Source organism: Myotis davidii, unplaced genomic scaffold, assembly GCF_000327345.1.
Source record: "Myotis davidii unplaced genomic scaffold, ASM32734v1 scaffold934, whole genome shotgun sequence".
Lineage (NCBI taxonomy): Eukaryota > Metazoa > Chordata > Mammalia > Chiroptera > Vespertilionidae > Myotis > Myotis davidii.
Genome location: NW_006285798.1, coordinates 7,263 through 15,600, shown reverse-complemented (window position 1 = coordinate 15,600; position 8,338 = coordinate 7,263). Strand labels below are relative to the sequence as shown.

General features: G+C 52.9%; 1 long non-coding RNA gene across 1 annotated transcript; it reads right to left on the bottom strand.

The window, feature by feature from the left end:
* Nucleotides 1-6,144: 6,144 nt before the first annotated feature.
* LOC107182010 lies at nt 6,145-7,793 on the bottom strand. The gene is made up of 2 exons (XR_001512731.1): nt 6,959-7,793; nt 6,145-6,853 (listed from the first exon to the last, which is right to left on the bottom strand). It is a non-coding gene; the product is annotated as an uncharacterized LOC107182010 (long non-coding RNA).
* Between the last annotated feature and the right edge of the window lie 545 nt (nt 7,794-8,338).

Sequence of the window (8,338 nt, the reverse complement as noted above, 5' to 3'; positions counted from 1 at the left end):
GGTGGGTGATGATGGAAACAGATAATGGTGATGGGTGTACAACATTTGAAATATACGAAAGCCCACTAAATTGCATATTTTTAATGATTAAAATGGAAATTTTTATGTCATATGAATTTTATCTCTATTTTTAAAAAAAAAGATATTTCAACTGAGAACCTTGTGGTTGCAAGTGACAAACTAGCTTTTTGTAATGGGTTTCCTGGCTCAAAAAAAAATGTTTTAAGTTCAAGAATATAGTTTCAGGCATGGATGAATGAAGGTGCACAAATGATTCTTTTCAGACCGGAAGGCTCCACCTCTGGGCTCTGCTTTCCTCTGTGTCGGTTTCATTCTCAGGCAGGCAGTCTGAGTGAGACTCACGCTGGGGAAGGGCTCTGAGAAGTTCAGATGTGTGAAGTACCAGCGTCGAAGCACGGAGGAAGAACAGATCTTCCCCCCAGGGGTCTCGATGATCATTCCATGAAAGGCTCTTATTGGTCAGTGTTGATCACATGCCTGCCCCTAAACCAACTACAATATAAATGGGGGGAAATATTCCAAGCCTGAGTCGTGTGCCCTATTGAAAAGCGGCGAGTGAGTTAAGTTCCATGAAAACAACTTGAGCTAAAAGTGAGATGACCGGGTACTATTATCAGAAGAAGAAGGAGTGGATGGTGGGTAGGCATAACCAGAATCCCTTTGCTGACGACAGAGGTGCCTGATGGAGAAGTGGGGAGGGCATGCTTAGAGTCGGGAAGGGCATGAGTAAAGGCTTCAGGTTTATAAATGTGTAGGGTAGTCTGGCTACAGTGGCCAGGTCATGGTGTATAGGGGTGACTAGCCATGATGACTAGGGGAGACAGGTCATGGTGACTAGGGGAGACAGGTCATGGTCACTAGGGGACACTGGTCATGGTGACTAGGGGAGACAGGTCATGGTCACTAGGGGAGACTGGTCATGGTGACTAGGGGAGACTGGTCATGGTGACTAGGGGAGACAGATAATGGTCACTAGGGGATACTGGTCATGGTGTCTAAGGGTAACCAGGAACCATTCTGACACTGATTTTGATGTGTATACATGTGCATTTGTGTGTGTGTGTGTGTGTGTGTGTGTGTGTGCAAGAACTAGCTCAGTTCTGACACTATCTGTCTGGAGACAGGGTCAGATCCCACCGGTTGAGGGCTCAGTCCTTCAAGTCTCCTCCCCTACACTTCAGGCACCGGTTGCAAGTCCAATGGCAATCCAGGCTGTCATCTGTGCTTCTGAAGGAAGCTTCCAACGACCCCCTTTGGAGGTTAAACTAATTCACTGGAGCAGCTCACAGACTCAGAGCACACTCATTTACTAGCTCTCTGGCTGGTTATGAAAGGACATTGCTCAGGAGCAGCCTGGTGAAGAGATGCACAGGACACACTGTGGGCAGACTCAGGGCGCCCATGCCCTCACCAGACTTGCCAGTCTCCCAGCTTCTCCACCTGTTCACCACCCGAAAGTCCCCCAACCCTGTAGTTTTGGTTTCTATAGAAGCTCTGTTATGCAGGCATGGCTGATTAAATCATTGGCATTAAATCAATCTTCAGCCACCCCCCCACCAAGAGTTTGAGGGGTAAGATGGACCATTTCCCTCTAATCACATGGTTGGTTCCCTCGGCAACCAGCCCTCATCCCTAGGTGACTTAGGGGCTTCCCAAAGGTCACCTCATTAAAATACCAAAGACACTGAAGGTTCTCATCACTTAGGAAATTCCAAGAGTTTTAGGAGCTCTGCCCCAGCAACAGGGGCAAAAACCAAATATATATTCTTTTTTTAAAGAGGGGAGGCAGGGGACATCCATCCATGTGAGAGAGAAACATCGATTGGTTGCCTCTCATACATACCCCGACTGGGGTGGGGATTGAACCTGTAACCCAGGTATGTGCCCTTGACTGGGAATCGAACCCTTAACCCTTCAATGCACAGGCTAATGCTCTAATCACTGAGCAACACCAGCCAGGGCTGGTGACAATATCACACCAGGTCAAGGATTCTAGGGGTGTGCAGATCATGGGGTCTAGGAGTGCCTAGGTCATGTGTCTAGGAGTGACAGGTCACAGTGCCTAGGGGTGGCCAAGTCATGGTGCCTAGGGTACCTCGGTAATGGATTCTAGGGGTGAGAGTGTAATCACAGAATCCACTCAAAATGGCTCTATTCTTCTTAACAAAATAGTGTGCTGCTTTTCAGAAACAACAGACCAAAACTACAAGTCACGCAGCTAAAGTGTGCACAGAGGAGAGAACTTTGACCTCCAGCTGCACACGGAATCAAAGTCTCTCCCACCCCCTCTCTCTCTCTCTCTCTCTCTCTTCTCTCTCTCTCTCTCTCTCTCACACACACACACACACACACACACACACACCAGAACCAAAGGAGGCAGCCGATCAAAGTTTCTTTCTCATCGATGTTTCTATCTCTCTATCCCTCTCCCTTCCTCTCTTTAAAATCAATAAAAATATTTTTAAAAAAGAATAAAACTCACTCCACTAGCACTTCTGCATACCTGTTCCCCCAGCCCCTGAAACACCCTTAACCTAGTCCAGCAAGATGAATTTGAGGATTAGGTCTCTCATCTTCTCGACTGGGGCCTTCTTGATCAATAAGCCTTTCCTTACTTCAAGCTGACTTTTTTTTTTTCAATGTTTTCATTGCGTTGAGAGAGAGAGGAAGGGAAGAGAGAGAGAGAGAAACATTAATGTGAGAGAGTAACATCAATCAGTTGCCTCTTGTATGCACCCCGACCAGGGATCAAACTGGCAACCTGGGCATGTGCCCTGACCAGGAATCAACCAGCAACCTTTCGGTGCATGGGACAAGGCCCAACCAACTGAGCCACACCGGCCAAAGCCAAACTGACATTTAAGTTCTGGCCTTTCAAAGAATCAGGCACACGGACTCTGGGTCAGTAACAACAGGTCCTGGTGTGTAGGGGTGACAGGTCACAGTGACTAGAGGTAATAGGTCATGGGGTCAGGGAGTGATATGGGCTGAAGAATGAGCAGGGAGGGAGCCAGGAGCCAGGAAGCAAAGGGTGTGGACTCTGGTCTGTAGACGGTGTCTCCCAAACTTGCGTCCCTCGTGTGCACTACCACGGTTATTTCTTCCATATTTATATTTTCTCCGTCATTATTCCCTTCAACCTTTTCTTCATACTGACTTACTTATTTTATTTCAATAACTGTATTTTAAAAAGCAACATTGCTATCGTCACGAATGGACAACCAGTATTCTTCATCATAAGTAGAAGGGAACTGTAAAACAACAAAACCAAAAGTGAGTTATTACGCTCTGGCTCCACGTGGTGTGGCCTGGGGAAGGCTAGTCAGAAGGAGAGAAGGAGAATTGAAAAGGGAATCACTTTCTCGGTTTAATGCCTTAGACACCACACCCATATGCCACCTAAAGTGACCTCAGGGGGGTGTCCCTCACCTGGGTCACCCCAGGGGCCTGTGCCCCACACTTGGCTAACGGGAGCCAGGAGGCTGTGTGAGCCGGAATAACGCGATTGAAAAAATAGCTCTGGTCCTGGTGGGGGGAATGTTGAGAAGAAAGACGCTATTGGCAGAATCTAGGTGATAAGATGAGGAGGCTGGCTTGTGCAAACAGAGTTGCTGGAGGGGAGGAAGACTCTGGCACCTGAATCTCCTTGGGGCGGGGAGGAGGCGGGCAGACTGGGAAATGCCTGCTCTGCAGGCTTAACAAGTGAGACCAGGGCCTGGAGGAGGAGGTGTGGGCGGACGTGGAGGGCTCAGTTCCGGGTATACTGGGGCTGAGATGTGGGCCATCCGTGTGGAGATCAATTGATTTGCTCAGAAAGTATTTATTGAGCACCTACTGTGTGCCACACACTGTTCTAAGGCCCTGGGATACAGCACTGAGCCAACCAACCAAAGACCTCTGTGCCCAAGGAACCGGTCACTATGACGTGTGCTGACGGGGGGGGGGGGGGGGGGGGGGGGGGGGCAGTGAGGGGAGAGACCTGATATGAAAGAAAGGACTTAATAAAATACACACTATCTCATCACATATGTCACATTGGACATGATGTGCACAGATGGGACATGAAATGTCTGGGTGGGAGATGTGGACACAGATGGATATATGAGTTCAGGCCAGAGATCTGGGCTAGCAGATCTATTTAGAAGACACCATTCACTCATTCAACAAGTGATTATTGAGCACACTCTGTGCCAGCCGCCGTGCTGGGAGCTGGGTGACGCAGTCCTGCCCCATGAAACTCCAATAGTTTCAGTAAAGGTTGTAGCTAACCTTATGGAAACAGATGAGTTGCCCATGGAGCGTGTGCATGTGTGTGCGCGTGAGCGTGCATGTGTGTGCGCGTGTGCGTGCGTGTGTGTGCATGTGTGAGGCCCAAGATGAACCCTGAGGCCCCCGATGTTTAGGGAAGGCCGAGGAGAGACCCTGGGAGGTGAGTCTGAGCAGGAGCACACTCTGCAGCAGCAGCAGCACGAGGGGCAGAGGTTCAGGGACGAGGGGGAGGTCGTGCTGCGGGAAGATAGGACTGAAGCAGACCTGCCTGCACTGGCGGTGGCGGCGGTGACAGCAGTTTCATGGCAGAAGTGACGGCAGCTTCTGCACAGAGGGCTGAGGAGTGGGTGTGCAGGGAGGAAGTGGGGACAGGGAGACGGCTTTCGAGAACTGTCTGGGCAGAGAGAGGGAGCGGGAGGGAGGGAGGGAAGAAGGAAGTGTGGGGGAGGGAACCTTTGGTTGTTTGCAGATGGAAGGACTTGACAGATGATCACAGTGATGGGAAGAAGCCTGCAGAAGGACGAAGCCGAAACACAGGGGTGACGGTGCTTGGGGTCCAGAGGGAGGGGCAGGTCAACTTTGTGGAGAAGGATGGCCCTATGGCAAGAATGGCTATATAATCTGAGGTGCTCGATGCAAAATAAAAATGCAGGCCTTTTTGTTCAAAAGGCACTAAGAATCCAAGATGGTGACTCCTGTTGCCATATCGGGGGTGGGCAGCAGGTTTGGCTTGCTGACTTGGCTGAATTGTGGCCTCTAGCCGCCCAGCAGACACCCCGCGGCAGGATGGCACCAGCCACCGTGCAGCTCGGGAGGTGAGCAGTGACGTCGACCCTCCCTGTGCCTGAGCCTGGACGCCCTCCCGGTCGAAGGCAGTGTGGCTGCTGGACAGGGGTGGCAGGGGGAGGTGGACTGGTGTCCAGAGTGCCAAGGGGTGGAAGAGCAGGCGGCCAGGAACCTGTCCGGGGAAGCAGGCGGGTGGTGGAGGTGGGGCCACGTGGGAGCCGAAACTGCGAATCCTGGCTGCGCACTCCACGTCCAGTGGGACTTTCCTGACAAACACAGATGCACAGGTAAGATCATGAAGAATTTCAGGTCAGAGGTCTGGGAGCTTCGGGGCCTGGGAGCTTCAGTGTCCACCCGCCACTGCGCTGCTGCACCGGGGCCGCCCGTGAAGCCGCGAGCCCCACGTTCACGCTAAGGGACGGTGGATGCCGAGGAGGTAGGACTGGAGGACATTCAACAGAATCCTCTGGAAGTGGCGACTGAGGGCCAAGGGTGAGGGAGCAGGAGAGGGTGTAGGGACAAGGCTGGAGGAAAACCAGGCTGGAGCGTCTAGACTCCAAAGTCAGCTGCACGGAGGAATGCTCCCCATTGCTGCTGTAACAGATTGCTGCGAATTCAGTGGCTTGAAACACGAAAATGTACTATCTTACAACCCTAGGGGCAAGAGGTCGGAACTTGGTCTCACTGAGCTAAAAACCAAGGTGTCCCCCGGACCGCATTCCTTCCGGAGACTCGAAGACAGAACCTGTCCCCTGACTATTTCAGCTTCCGTGGCTCGTGCTTGTCTCCCGTCTTCCCAGGCAGCAGCGTAGATGTGCAGTCTCTCTCGGACGCAAACTCTCCTGCCTCCCTCTTTCTTGTAAGCGCCCTCGTGACTGCATGGGGCCCGTCCAGATAACCTCCCCAGGTCAGCCGATTAGCAATCTTGATTCCACGTGTTCACAGCTTCTGGGGATTGGGACGGGCATATCTTTGGAGGCCCCGTTAATCCACCGGCCATGATCTTTAAGGTTGCTTTATGGCTGCAAAAGCACTACCACAGTAGTTTCAACAAAACAAACCAAAAAAAGCAGGTTCATGGTTTATTTAAGGATCCCAAGGTTGGTTTGATCGCGTGATGAAGCGATCAGGGACGCAGGCTCTTTTCCGCTCCCCCTGTGCCAGGTTCGGAGCACTGTCTCTCATCCCCACCCGCTTCCCCTCGTGGTCACAGGACAGCTGCCAAAGCACCAGACCTCACATCCTGGGCAGGAGGAAGTTTGCAGAGGGGCCTTCTAATGCTGCTCTCTTCGCTTAAAAAAGAGAACTGTCCGCTTGCCCTGTGGTCCCATGGTGGAGAGGCCGGACAGACAGACCAGATCTGCTGACCAACTCAAGCTGAGCTTACCAGCTGCAAATCAGGAAATGCCAGTTCCTGGATGGGGTGGGGCGTCAGTGAGGGCGCCGGTGGCCAGACTCTGAGATCGGTCCACGACTAGAGTCAAAGGTTAGGCTGGGGCCAGGGGTCAGCCTGGGCCTGGGCCAATCTACAGCCATGATCACAAATAAGCCCACAGTGTGGGTCACGAATCCGTCTATGGCTTGAGTCAGAGGCCATTCTGTGGCCGGAGTCAGGTATCAGCCTGCAGCCGGGATCAGAAGTCTGGCTTCAGTCTCTCTCTCTGGACCTCTCTTGTCTCGCTCTCCTCTGGAAAGACCTGTGGGAAGCTCGGCCACCTGTCCGTAAGGAGGACAGCAGAGTCTGGGCGAGATCCTCTAAGGTGGCGTATGGTAGAACCTGAGAGGCGAGAGGAAAACGGGGGCGGTGTGGGGGGTGGGGGGGTGTATATAACGCATGTGGCCACGTGGTGAGAAGCGCAGGATAGAACCTCTGTGCACGCACAGTCACTGGCTCTGCACACGGATGAGGTCTGGGAGTCACGTGGACAGACACAAACACGGGTGGGTGGATGATGCCTCGGGACCACTTGTCTGGGGTTTCCATCGCCCCAGCCTGTCCTTTCTGCAATACAGCAACGTGAACTGTAGAATGTCATTTCCTTTATGTGTATGCCCTCGACTCCACAACACCCACAGACCAGCTCAGTAGAATGAGAAGAAGCCCAGCAAACACTTGGACAGGCGCTATCGTGAGCCTTACGTGTATTAACATGTTTAATTCTAACCATGTCGGCACTATTATTATTCCTTTTTTACAGATGAGGAAGCAAGCACAGAGAGGTTCCATGACGGCCCCCCCTCACACAGCGGGTCCTTAGAGCACAGGGAGTTCCCAATGTATGTCAGCTAAGCCCTTCCACCGGGTGCTGGAGGGGTGGAAGGGGCGGGGGATCTCCCAGGACTAGCTTTCTGGGCTTGGCACCGGCCATGGGACTGGACCTGGACCTGGAGCTACTGGAACCACTGGGGCCAGAGTGGGCCACGAGGGGGCAGCAGGGACCAGGGAGCTGGCCTCCAGCCAAGCCCCCCTCTCCCGGGCCAGCTGCCTGCAGAGCAGTGGGAAAGGGTGGGGTTCTGAGGGAGCCTGGCAGGGCCTGTGCCGTCAGGTGCCTCGGGCCGTTCATCACAAGAGCACCGGCCCCGCCCGGCCTTCGCCCCTCGTGGCCTCTGTCCTCGCCCCCCACTGTGGCTGCAGGGACGTCTCTTCTCTGCGTGTGATGGGGAGAAACTGAGGCCAGAGTGGTCACCCACCTGCCATGGCCACACCGCTCCGCGGGCAGAGGCAGGTTCAAACGGAGGCGGGACGAGGCAGAGCCTTGCTTCGAAAAAGGGGGTGTAAGGCCATGGGGGGAGGGATGGGTAGGAGTCATGGGCAAGTCCCACCCGTGGCCTCTGCTGCTGCTGTGAGCGGCGGGTGAGGTCATGCCTCCCTTGCCGCGGGGGCTCAAAAAACCCTTGGTGTCTTTTTAAATTAATACCTTTTGTAGGAAAATGATATCAGAAAATGTATTCAACAGGATGCGAACAGAGATAGCTGCGTCTCCAGAAACAGTCAATTGTGACGCCCACAAGCCGCCAGGTGCTGGGGCGGGGGCTGGGGTTTCCGGTGGCTTTCACTTTCCTATTTATACCCTCAGGTTTTCTCTGAATCGAGAAGGCTGGCACGTGCCACTTTAATAACCAGAAAGAAAGCAACAAGTAGGTTCTTTGTTTAAAGAAAAAAAAAAAAGCAGATGCACCCACCACCTAGGGAAAAGCTTGTAAAATTAAGTGTGCAGCGTGAAGGCACGGGACCCCGAAATCAACGGCTCTGGAGGCCCCC